Consider the following 11,035-nt stretch of genomic DNA (forward strand, 5'->3'; position numbering starts at 1 on the left):
TTGATTTTTTCAAAATTTGAAAATAAACATCATATAACAACAGCTTTCATTCCTAGGAGTGAAAAATAACCATTTGTGAAGACATAGTAGTTTCTAAAACACTACAATAAAGTTAAAAACATCAGTTTTATATTACATTATTTTTAGTGAAATTAGTCATTTTTTGCACTATTTTTAATAAAATATCTAATTAAAAGTGATTAAAATTAAGTTTGGAACAACAAGGAACACAAAAAAAAAAGATTTTTAGGAAAACCATGAGGTCCTCTGTGCCCGATGCCTGCAAGGGGAGAAAGCTAGAATCCTAAAAAAAAGTTTTCATTTCTAGAGCCTAAGAGGAAAACAAGACAAATGTATATCTCCAAATAATTTTATGTGCTTCAGAAGAGCCCAGGAAAGTTTTTTGCATACATGAAACCACGCCCGTTTGCACATAAGCAGACATGGTTTACGCTCTTACCAACGCGATGGAAAGCAAAACAAAGCAAAGCAGAGCAAAACAAAACGAACAATCGAAAACCCTCACGTCCCGCACTTGCATATAACGCCGTTACGTGCCCAAGCGGTATTGTAGTCATCCTAGCACTGCACCCCGGGGCGTAAGGTATATGGGAACGAGCACACGCCACGAATCGTCTCGAATCACTCCCTACAGCTGTAAGGCGCCTTGAAGCGTGCACCCCCAACATTCTTCTTTGCGCATCTGTGAAAGGTAAACTCTTGAGCAAACTCTGAACCAGCTCTAAGGAAACTAAACTGATTAGACGTTACTTTGACTCATCTTTTTACTCTCAGTGCTGGATTGCTCAAACTCCAGCTAGGGTTAGGTTTAACATTCCCACGCTACTTAGACACTTTGTTTACACTCAGTGCTGGATTTTGGGAACTTCAGGACGAGTGGGAATTTTCTCCTATCTGTCAATTCTGTTTTGTTTTGGAGACTCTTGGCTGCCTATATTGTACAGTGCAGCGTGAAGGAAACATTTTCCAAAACTGTGTCAGCTCAAAAGTTGTAAGAAAACCTCTCCAGCTGCTTTACCTCTCTTCATTTTTGTCATTTAATGTGACAATCGATGTATAACTGGAGCCTCACATATGCAAATGGTGAGGCTCCAGTTCGACACCACTTTACAGTATATGACAAAAACATGGCAGACTGTGCCGGACCAGCTGGTAACTTCCGCTTATTTTGACCATATTAAACATTGGAAATCTTCCCACTTGCATTTGTGACACTTGATTTTGGCTCCACCTAAGACACTCTTAAATCTTCAAACACTTTTCTCTTCTCCCGCAACACTCTTGTCTGTCGGCACTGTGTGGCAGCGTTGCAGGACAACCCATCTCACCACGGAAAGGAACCTAACAGCTTTGGTAAGAGAGGAGAAAAGGACATGGCCCATACGGGGCTCGAACCCGCGACCTTGGCGTTATTAGCACCACGCTCTAACCAACTGAGCTAACCGGCCTCGTGACAGTGCCCCTCTCTGTGCTGCAAAAAATCGAACTCAGGGAATTTCTTTTGTCCTCCTTTGAATAGAAAGCCGTGTAATTCAGTGTACGGGCTTTCTCATGCAGTTTCATGGTTTCACAGCATTATTCAGCTGATTTTAAATGTACCTAAAGGAGAAACATTATTGAAGACCATCAATTACCAAGAACTTTTGTCAAAGGTTTTGGTGGTCATTTTTAATGACCACAGAGCACTATGACCTCGGTTTTACATCTCATCCAAAAGACAGCGCCCTTTTACAACACAGCTTCTCCGTCACTATATTGGGAGATATGGACCCGCACAGACCTCAGGGTGAGCGCCTCCCCGCTGGCCCCATTAACACCACTTCCAGCTGGAAGCTTTGTTTTTCCCTGTAGCTCACCCTCATCCAGGTACTGACCTGGCTCACACCTGCTTAGCTTCAGTGGGTTTTCAGTTGCGAGTTGCAAAAGTTGGGATGCAAGTGATGGAGCCGTTCGCTGCAAAAGCCACTGCATTGGCCAGGAATCGAAACCAAGCCTCCTGCGTGGCAGGCGAGAGTTCTAACAATGAACCACCAATGCTCAATGCCTGTACCTTCAAAAAAGACGCTTTTTTGGTGCTGTGTGCAAAAAGCGTCGACATCTACTTCCAGCTGCAAAATGCCATCCGCGGACGCTGTGAATTTATTTATTTAGACACTGCTCAGAATCCCCTGTAAGATTCTCCTTCAATTCCGTTTTGCAGTGCTTTAGCTCTTTCAAAAGGCTTCGCTTTGCTAGTCACAATCCAAGGCTTGTGACAGCATTTGAAAACACTTGCCACTGCGTTGGCCGGGAATCGAACCCGGGTCAACTGCTTGGAAGGTAGCTATGCTCACCACTATACCACCAACACATGCCCGGGGGAGCCCTCCAGGACACCACCAGAGAATGCTCACGATTTCAGAAGCTGTCTCCGGGACGTGCTGATTCCACACATCCTGAATAAATCATGTTATTGTTAGTTGCTGTAGCTAGACGTTCAAATGAGTTTCATGGCCAGATGGACTGTTTCCTCAAGTGGTATAGTATTGCAGTAAGACAGCACGATGCCTGCAAGACTATGTCACGCTAAACGCCACAGATTGTTTGTCCGTTCGTGTCAGTCGTCCTGCAGCCACGGGAAGTGGGACACAAACATGCTGCAATGCTTTCAAGACATTAGGATTTGTTTGTGCAACATCCGAGAAGAGTACTTGTGGCTTGAATGTGACTGAGCAAGGTGTTTAAAGACAGAGACTGAAAACTGTTAAAGGATGAGTCAAAGTAACGTCTAATCGGATTAGTTTCCTTAGAGCTGGTTCAGAGTTTGCTCAAGAGTTTACCTTTCACAGATGCGCAAAGAAGAATGTTGGGGGTGCACGCTTCAAGGCGCCTTACAGCTGTAGGGAGTGATTTCAGACGATTCGTGGCGTGTGCTCATTCCCATATACCGTACGCCCCGGGGTGCAGTGCTAGGATGACGTACAATACCGCTTGGGCACGTAACGGCGTTATATGCAAGTGCGGGACGTGAGGGTTTTGCGTTTGTTCGTTTTGTTTTGCTCTGCTTTGCTTTGTTTTGCTTTCCATCGCGTTGGTAAGAGCGTAAATAAAAAGGCGATTCCTGCATCTACCACTAATGTAAGAGCTATTTCAAGTGCGCCGTGGTGCGGCTTTTCAAATGCTTAACAGGATGATTTTGCATGCACACGTGCTTTCATGCAGTCGTGTGTGCAACCATGTCTGCTTACGTGCAAACGGGCGTGGTTTCATGTATGCAAAAAACTTTCCTGGGCTCTTCTGAAGCACATAAAATTATTTGGAGATATACATTTGTCTTATTTTCCTCTTAGGCTCTAGAATTGATAACTTTTTTTTCATTTTTGGCATTTTTCATCATTTTCCAGAAAGTGGTTGCAAGCCCGATATCATGCGAAGAAACTTCAGGATTCGGGGATCAGTCAATGGATTTTCTTCAAAGTTGGATTTTTGCACTCTGTGGACCAAGAGATGTTGTTCTATAATGTTTTTTTTTTTTCAAATTTAAAAATATCATTTTTTCATGGAGCTTTGAATGTGATGGATTCACCCTCCTTTAGCCAGGACAGAGCTCCAGGAGCCTGGGTAGGATTCTAGCTTTCTCCCCTTGCAGGCACCTGGCACAGAAGACAATATTTTTTTCCTTAAAATCTTTTTTTTTGTGTTCCTTGTTGTTCCAAACTTAATTTTAATCACTTTTAATTAGAGATTTTATTAAAAATAGTGCAATAAATGACTAATTTCACAAAAATTAATGTAATATAAAACGGATGTTTTCAACTTTATTGTAGTGTTTTAGAAACTAATATGTCTTCAAAAATGGTTGTTTTTCACTCCTATGAATGAAAACTGTTGTTATATGATGTTTTTTTTTTCAAATTTTAAATGATCATTTTTTCATGGAGCTTTGAAGGGGATGGATTCACCCTCCTTTAGCCAGGACAGAGCTCCAGGAGCCTGGGTAGGATTCTAGCTTTCTCCCCTTGCAGGCACCTGGCACAGAAGACATCATTTTTTTCCTTAAAATCTTTTTTTTTTGTGTTCCTTGTTGCTCCAAACTTAATTCTATTCACTTTTAATTAGAGATTATATTAAAAATAGTGCAATAAATGACTAATTTCACTAAAAATACTAAAAGTAATATAAAACGGATGTTTTTAACTTTATTGTAGTGTTTTAGAAACTAATATGTCTTCAAAAATGGTTATTTTTCACTCCTAGGAATGAAAGCTGTTGTTATATGACGTTTATTTTCAACTTTTGAAAAAGCAAAGGATTCTAGCTTTCTCCCCTTGCAGGCATCGGACACAGAGAACCTCATGGTTTTCCTAAAAATCATTTTTTATGTTCCCTGGTGTTCCAAACTTAGTTTTAATCAATTTTAATTTGTTATGTTACAAACAGGGTAATAAAGTCTTAATTGGACTATAACTAATGTCATATTGTCTGCTACAAAACTGATATTTTCAGCTCTATTGTAGAGATTCTAGAATCAACTTATAAAGAATTGAAATGAAAAAAGGGCATAAGAAGACATTACCAACAACGACCACATGATGGAGATATTGTCTAGACATTACCAACAACGACCACAAGATGGAGATATTGTCTAGACATTACCAACAACGACCACAAGATGGAGATATTTTCCAAAGAGGCAAGAGGGGCAAAGCTGCGATAAGGTAAAATCATTTTTTGAAAGAGATTGTTGTCAGAATGCACATCCGTATCCCAAACAGAATCTCTAGTAAAATATGATCATTTGTGAAACAGGCAAATGAGTGTCAGCTACAATATGATTGCTACATATCTGCATTTGTTGGTATTTAAGGAGTAAGAGTGCAGGTTTAAACCTGCGATCCTGTGTTGAAGAATTTCACAACACTACCTCTAGCACATATGGAAATAAATCCTCATAATGATTATTGCCCTGGGCATGTACCAAAAAATCAGTGAGCATATATATATATATCACTGGGTTGAAGCTAGAAACACAGAATAACTGCAAACACATCCTAAATACAGTGTTCCAGCACCTTTGACCTCATCCAGAACGTATCATTTCTTGAAAGGGATTGCTGTCCGAATGCACATCTGAATCCCAAACAGAATCTCTAGTAAAATACGATCATTTGTGAAACAGGCAAATGACTGTCTCAGGGGCCCATTTCTCATTGTCAGACACATGTATGCAATGCTTTCACTGTGCATTGAGCAATAGGGATCAAAAACACCGCAGGTAAGGTTAGAAGTCATGTTCTATGATCATTTCTTTCAGCATTAGGGACTAAATATACTAAACGTATGATGCTAAAATGTTATTTTTACATATATTAATGTTATAAATGATTGCTTATGCTTTATAAACAAATCTAATTATAATAAAAGCTTAAGTTTTGTATTTATCTTGTACCATAGAACATGATTTTCTTTGTATTTCAAGCCCACAAAGTGTCCAAATGATGCACCTTTGACCTCATCCAGAACGTATCATTTCTTGAAAGGGATTGCTGTCCGAATGCACATCTGAATCCCAAACAGAATCTCTAGTAAAATACGATCATTTGTGAAACAGGCAAATGACTGTCTCAGGGGCCCATTTCTCATTGTCAGACACATGTATGCAATGCATTCACTGTGCATTGAGCAATAGGGATCAAAAACAGAAGGGAAACAGACATGGAAACCAACGAGGATGGGATTTGAACCCATGCGTGCAAAGCACAATGGATTAGCAATCCATCGCCTTAACCACTCGGCCACCTCGTTAACAAAACTGGGCTGTCCCAACTGGGTTGGCGCGCTCCAGATGATCTTTTTCTTTTTTTTCCCTCGTACTCGAGGGTCATTTTCCTGTTCCACATGCGATTTCAACATTTTCCCTGGGAGATGTCAAGCCAGCAAGCCACTGCTGTGGTTCAGTGGCCAGTGTGGAGTTCAGTGGCCCTGTTGTACACAGAAAGCACATTGAGCTCCTTGGACATGAAAAGTTCCAGATAAAAGCCATTTGTCATCCTTTCTCTTGGTGTCGATGTTGCTATTGTATGTAAAGGTGGCAACTTGCTCAGCGAGCAGGCGGAGCACACACCGAATGCAGATGTGTCTGAGTGGTGTGTCCAAGTGGCTGCAAAAGGACAGCACTCCCGGGGCGCTGTGGCTTAGTTGGTTAAAGCGCCTGTCTAGTAAACAGGAGGCCCTGGGTCTGAATCCCAGTGGATAACCGCCTACGGCTAGACTTAATTAAATGCAAGTATTCATTTCCTGTCTTTAACACGACTTGTTTTTCTTAAAATGGATGCAACTTGCAAAACATGAAATACAAACCTTGCTAATCAGCGCTAGCAGCTGGCAAAAAAAAAAGAAGTCAGCAATGTTTTTTTTCTTTAACCTTAACCCTGCTAATGGAGAAGAGTTAAACGACCGAGTCTATGCAGCTTAAACGGTGCGCACGTCGGGTTCTTAGCTGAAAGGGTGGTAAATCACGCTCACCCCAGTCCTTAATCTTTTAAAGAGGATACAAAATTGAACCTAGTCGCCACATCACATACATCCTGTTCAATGATAAAAAGGTAACATCTATCCTCGCTCCAGAGTAAATCTCAAGTTGAGGGCATATTTTTTTCACTTTACCGTGAATCGGGCTCGGCTGTACAGAGGATAGAGCAGAGCAATGAGGTCACGGGGACAGGGGAGTCACACGCTGGCTGTTTGAACACGCGGAAGATCACTGAGGGATCCACAGTATATGGACCCTCCGTGCGCAATCAGTCCACACTCCGGACTCTGAATCCTGCCATCCGAGTTAAGATCTCGGCAGAACCTGAAGCGCAGTTCCTTCTTAAAACGTAATCTGGTGAGCATTTCTAGAATCGTACTTGTATAGATGCAGCCTTTAATGTGTTGCTAGGTTAAAATTGATGACTTCTTGTATTTCAGTAGGCAACTGCCCTCTTGATTTTGGATTTAATTTCTTTATTACAGGGGCGCTTTTATGAAGCCAAGGGACCAGGGAGCTGCCCCAGTACTGGGATGGCCAGTTCGAAATCATAGAAACTATTGTCAATTCCAGTCCCATGTCAGTGCGAGCAGGGATTTTGACATCTTGTTTTGCTATGTTCTGCACCAACAGGCAGGTGGCTCGGCCATTCCGTTCCAGTCTGGGGGTACAACAGACTGCTAGGTTCAGTCTGATAAACTGAGCTGATGGTTGGAAGAAAACCATCTCAGCGTCCATTCTCTGTCCCTTCTTTAGGACAAGGCGTACCGGAAACCCTGCTGTTGACGCAGGAACGATCAGGTCCGATTTGTTTACTACCTGGCAGGCCTGAGGAATCGTCTGACCTGACCGAATGTTCTCGGGGTCACCGCTTAGAGAGTGGGCATCTGGGTCTACCCGTTTCCACAGCACACTGTTTACTGTGTCCAGCTGGGCGCCCAGTCGAACCAATAGGTCTGCACCAATGCAGACCGAATGGGTCAGCTGAGGTGCTACCTGGAAGTAGTGAGCAAACTTCCTTTTTCCGATGGAGATGGAAGCTACACAGCTTCCTTTGCTCCAAATGGACCTATGAGGTGGGGGTGCCCACCACAGAACCTGTGACTGCGTCACCAGGGTCACCTGACAGCTTCGCGACAGGTCCTCGAACAGACCTTCACTGATTATGGACTTCTCAGAGCTGAGGCTAAGAATTACATCATCAACCTGCACTTCTGCCACCTGGACCCCCTCCCACCACCATGGGGTGGTAGTCCTGGACCCCCTGAGGTACCAGGGTGCACAGAAAGGACTCCCATTCATTACCGGACAGGGAGATCCACTCTTCTTCAGGGATGAAAAGGGGGTGTGCTTTACCTGGCGGGTCAAGCAGCTGCTCGGAGCACTGCTCCTGTAGTTGGGAGACCGTGGGAGTGCTGGCCTGGGCAGGACTTCCCTGTAGTTTTGGAAAGCAAGAAGAGACATTTATTCTCGTCCAGAGGAACCAGGAGGAACCTCCAACTCAGCTATAGTGTTCAGTGGGCACTGTGTGATCACAGCATAACCACTGAATCCCCCTTTTTGCTGTGCAACAGGCTTAGGGTTTTTGACCTGAGCCCACAATTTTCCACGCTGGCAGTCCACCAGAGGCTCCAGCCTGTCAAGCAGGTCTTGGCCAATGAGTAGTGGCTCTGTTTTTAACCTAGAGATGTAAACAGGATGCACCACGTTCATTGGCCCGAACCTAAGTGCCACCCACACTCGGTGTGTGATCCTGGCATGATCCTGGGTATAGCTGGAAATATCTATTTTACAAGGTTCTACCTTAAGTCTGATGCCTTTTCCTTTCGCTACTCGTTTGAGCTCGCTGAGTAGATCGCCTGACATCAAACTAATTTCAGCCCCAGTGTCAATCAGTGCTTCTCTATCTAAGACGTTTTCAAGAGAAACCTTGATATAAATACGCCTTGCTTTGCCTTTCTGGCTGAGATTCCCTAAGAATTGTTGGAAGCCTGCCTTTTCTTTGACTTCAGGGGCGGGGTCAGCGCCCAACTCAGAGTCACAGCCTTCTTCCAGGCAGGAACCCTCCCACCCAATCAGATAGACTGAGGGAGGGGCTTGGGACGGATCCCCGCCTCCTCCAGTGAGAAGGGGCGTGGTCCCCCTAAGCTCATTCACACTTCTGGCATTCGGTGCGGAAGGTTTACCCTGTCCTGATCTCTCAGGCAGGGCTTGTTCAAGCCTGGCCAGGCGGGCTGCAGTCGACTCCCTTCGTCCAGTCTTATGATAGACTCTGCCTGAGCCCTTGCCTTCCCCGTAGCGCTCACGGCGGCTCTGACGCTTAGTGCGGTCCTGCCTGCCTATTTTGCTCGTAGCGGCGCCCGGCCTTTGTCTGTCAAATGTTAGGTTGCGCTTCTTCATGCTGCATCGTCGGCATGAGTGGAGCTTTTTAAACGTCTGTACTTACTGCGCCCCATAAGAAATCGTTCGTCCCTGTTCAAAAGAGATTGTGCGATGTCCTGCAGCGTTCGCAAAGCAAACCTTTGACAGTTTGAAAAGAGGAATTTATTCTGCTTCCTGTGCGTGCAGTAATTACAAAGTTGAACGTCTTTACACGATCTGCTGCAGTTTTCAGTGGGCGGGCTTTGTCAAATTGCTTGGAAAAACGCAGTTTCGGCTCGGGAAACATCATGAGCAGTGTCAGCACAGAGAGGACCACTGTCGTGAGGCCGGTTAGCTCAGTTGGTTAGAGTGTGGTGCTAATAACGCCAAGGTCGTGGGTTCGAGCCCCGTACGGGCCAGGTCCTTTTCTCCTCTCTTACCAAAGCTGTTAGGTTCCTTTCCGTGGTGAGATGGGTTGTCATGCAACGCTGCCACATAGTGCCGACAGACAAGAGTGTTGCGGGAGAAGAGAAAAGTGTTTGAAGTTTTAAGAGTGTATTAGGTGGAGCCAAAATCAAGTGTCACAAATACAAGTGGGAGGATTTCCAATGTTTAATATGGTAAAAATAAGCAGAAGTTATCTGCCGGTCATGGCACAGTCTGCCATGCTTTTGTCATATACTGTAAAGTGGTGTCGAACTGGAGCCTCACCATTTGCATATGTGAGGCTCCAGTTATACATCGAGTGTCACGTTAAATGACAAAAATCAAGAGAGTTAAAGCAGCTGGAGAGGTTTTCTTACAACTTTTGAGCTGACACAGTTTTGGAAAATGTTTCCTTCACGCTGCACTGTACAACATAGGCAGCCAAGAGTCTCCAAAACAAAACAGAATTGACAGATAGGAGAAAATTCCCACCCGTCCTGAAGTTCCCAAAATCCAGCACTGAGCGTAAACAAAGTGTCTAAGTAGCGTGGGAATGCTAACCCTAACCCTAACCGGAGTTTGAGCAATCCAGCACTGAGCGTAAAAAGATGAGTCAAAGTAATGTCTAATCTGATTAGTTTCCTTAGAGCTGGTTCAGAGTTTGTTCAAGAATTTACCTTTCACAGATGCGCAAAGAAGAATGTTGGGGGTGCACGCTTCAAGGTGCCTTACAGCTGTAGGGAGTGATTCGAGACGATTCGTGGCGTGTGCTCGTTCCCATATACCGTACGCCCTGGGGTGCAGTGGTAGGATGACATACAATACCGCTTGGGCACGTAACGGTGTTATTTGCAAGTGCGGGACGTGAGGGTTTTTGTTTGTTCGTTGTTTTGCTCTGCTTTGCTTTGTTTTGCTTTCCATCGCGTTGGTAAGAGCGTAAATAAAAAGGCGATTCCTGCATCTACCACTAATGTAAGAGCTATTTCAAGTGCGGCGTGGTGCGGCTTTTCAAATGCTCAACAGGATGACTTCGCATGCACGCGTGCTTTCATGAAGTCGTGTGTGCAACCATGTCTGCTTACGTGCAAACGGGCGTGGTTTCATGTATGCAAAAAACTTTCCTGGGCTCTTCTGAAGCACATAAAATTATTTGGAGATATAAATTTGTCTTGTTTTCCTCTTAGGCTCTAGAATTGATATTTTTTTTTTCATTTTTGGTATTTTTCATCATTTTTCAGAAAGTGGTTGCAAGCCCGATATCATGCGAAGAAACTTCAGGATTCGGGGATCAGTCAATGGATTTTAAAACACATCCTAAATACAGTGTTCCTGCACCTTTGACCTCATCCAGAATGTATCGTTTTTTGAAAGGGATTGCTGTCAGAATGCACAACTGAATTCCAAACAGAATCTCTAGTCAAATATGATCATTTGTGAAACAGGCAAATGAGTCTCTCAGGTGCCCATTGCTCATTTTCAGACACATTTATGCAATACTTTCACCATGCGTTGAGCAATAGGGATTAAAGATACCAGAGGTAAGGTTTAAAAGTGATTCTGAGGTGCAATAGATCAGCGATACAGCTAGGCATCTGAAATGTGGGGTTTGAGAGCCCTTCAGGGAACACCGTACCCTAAAGGTACCTGAAGTCCACTAGTATAAGCATTAAGTCACTGTCACCCCTGTTACAATGTGATTGCTACATATCTTCATTT

At 43.8% G+C, this 11,035-nt stretch overlaps 4 non-coding genes across 4 annotated transcripts; 1 reads left to right on the forward strand and 3 right to left on the reverse strand.

The window, feature by feature from the left end:
- Window positions 1-1,395: 1,395 nt before the first annotated feature.
- trnai-aau (transfer RNA isoleucine (anticodon AAU)) lies at window positions 1,396-1,469 on the reverse strand. Its single transcript has one exon. It is a non-coding gene; the product is annotated as a tRNA-Ile (tRNA).
- Window positions 1,470-2,299: 830 nt separating this feature from the next.
- Window positions 2,300-2,371, reverse strand: trnag-ucc (transfer RNA glycine (anticodon UCC)). The gene has a single exon. It is a non-coding gene; the product is annotated as a tRNA-Gly (tRNA).
- A 3,352-nt stretch (window positions 2,372-5,723) lies between these two features.
- Window positions 5,724-5,805, reverse strand: trnas-gcu (transfer RNA serine (anticodon GCU)). The gene has a single exon. It is a non-coding gene; the product is annotated as a tRNA-Ser (tRNA).
- Window positions 5,806-9,238: 3,433 nt separating this feature from the next.
- trnai-aau (transfer RNA isoleucine (anticodon AAU)) lies at window positions 9,239-9,312 on the forward strand. Its single transcript has one exon. It is a non-coding gene; the product is annotated as a tRNA-Ile (tRNA).
- Window positions 9,313-11,035: the final 1,723 nt, after the last annotated feature.

The sequence above is a fragment of the Lepisosteus oculatus genome, unplaced genomic scaffold (assembly GCF_040954835.1).
Source record: "Lepisosteus oculatus isolate fLepOcu1 unplaced genomic scaffold, fLepOcu1.hap2 HAP2_SCAFFOLD_64, whole genome shotgun sequence".
Classification (NCBI taxonomy): Eukaryota; Metazoa; Chordata; class Actinopteri; order Semionotiformes; family Lepisosteidae; genus Lepisosteus; species Lepisosteus oculatus.